The sequence below is a fragment of the Pteropus alecto genome, unplaced genomic scaffold (assembly GCF_000325575.1).
Source record: "Pteropus alecto unplaced genomic scaffold, ASM32557v1 scaffold21, whole genome shotgun sequence".
Classification (NCBI taxonomy): Eukaryota; Metazoa; Chordata; class Mammalia; order Chiroptera; family Pteropodidae; genus Pteropus; species Pteropus alecto.
Genome location: NW_006436282.1, coordinates 13,641,227 through 13,642,841, shown reverse-complemented (window position 1 = coordinate 13,642,841; position 1,615 = coordinate 13,641,227).

Here is a 1,615-nt window from a genome sequence, read left to right as displayed (position 1 = left end):
ATAGTTAAAAAATAAATTAAATATAATTCATTTGTAATATCTGCTCTTCAGATATTCCAAGCCCACTGATATGCTTCAGAATTAATATCTATGTATTTCTCTTTAGGTTATTTTTAACAATGTTTCTCCCTAGTCCAAAAACTTGGCTGTAAAATTAAAATTGCATTAAGGTTGCTTATGACCATTAGTGGATATTTTTGTTTTCTCAGTCATTACATACACTTCAGGTTCCTCAGAAATATTTCTATTCTTGGACCTAACTACATAAACAAGCCCATTATAGTTAAAATGAAGAGATTGTGAAATACTGTTTGCTCTTAACTCACATCTAAGAGTGGCAGAGGATATCCCTTATGCGATGGACACGTATCAAGGTTCTAAGATCTTGACAGAAATCAAGATGATGAAACAAGGCCAGTCAGCTCTTGCTTCCCCGCTATTTCATTGTGCTCTATTGGAATTGAATCCCAAAGACAGAATTGGACAGCTTCTGCCACACTGAGTAATAGGGACGGAAGGCTCCAACAGGCTCCGGGTGTCAGGCCAAGGCCCCTACTTGGAAAACTGCAAGGGTCCTAGTACCACAGCCATTCTTTACTTCACAATTCTCCTGGCCTTTCAGTCCGGTCTCTCCAATGTATCCCAGTGTCCTTCGGCTTCCCTAAGCCCCTCCTGTCTTGAGAAAAACATCACACAATCTAATTCACTCAAAGGTGTTAGTGACCTAATGTGTTACCTCACCTTGGAGACTTTGCCATCTCAAAAAAGGAGCCCAGGGAGGACAATGCCAGGCCCCAATTTAATGAGTTACCAGTGACAGATTTAAGGCATGACTATGGGAAGTATAAGGTAGTTTTTGGAGGGAGCCCCTTCTACCCGGCTTCAAACCACTTCACTGCCTATTTTACTCATTTTTGGCATAAAAGTTTAAGCCCACAGTTGGCCACACACAGCTTCCAGAATTAGAAGGAAATTCATTCTCATCACTTAGGAAAATGCTTTTAGGTTCCAGATATTGCCAAATCTTAGAGTCATAAGCAGTCATAGAGAAAATTTTTTAATCTATAAAACTGACTAGTCAGATCAGATAATTTCTAAAATCCTTTTAAGTTTACACATTTTTCAACTCTTTCCAATTATCTATCCACTTACTTCCTTTTACAGATTACGAACTGATGCCCCCCAAATCTCCCTAAATCCAGTCATTTTCTCTCAACCTTATATTATCCTTTCCACATCCCCACAGCTACTGCAATGGTGTAAGCTCTCATAAGTCAATTCATGTAGTTACATTGGGTATACTGTGGGTTGATGCAAAACTTCCTGAACGTAATCACGTGACTGTCTAATTTATTCCCTGCACTGTTTGTCCATAGACTGATATTTCTAAAATATAAATCTGGTCATGTATTTTCCCTGCTTAACATTCGTCAGTTTTCTGATTGCATTTAGAATAAAACCCAAATTCCTTAGCAAGGCACACCAAGTTACTGAGGTCTGGACTCAGTATCATTTCTGGCTGCTCCCCAACCCATTCCACCTCTAGCCACCCAAAACACCTTACAGGTCTCTGAAAAGGCCATGTATACTCATGTCTCCACGCCCTTGCCCGTGC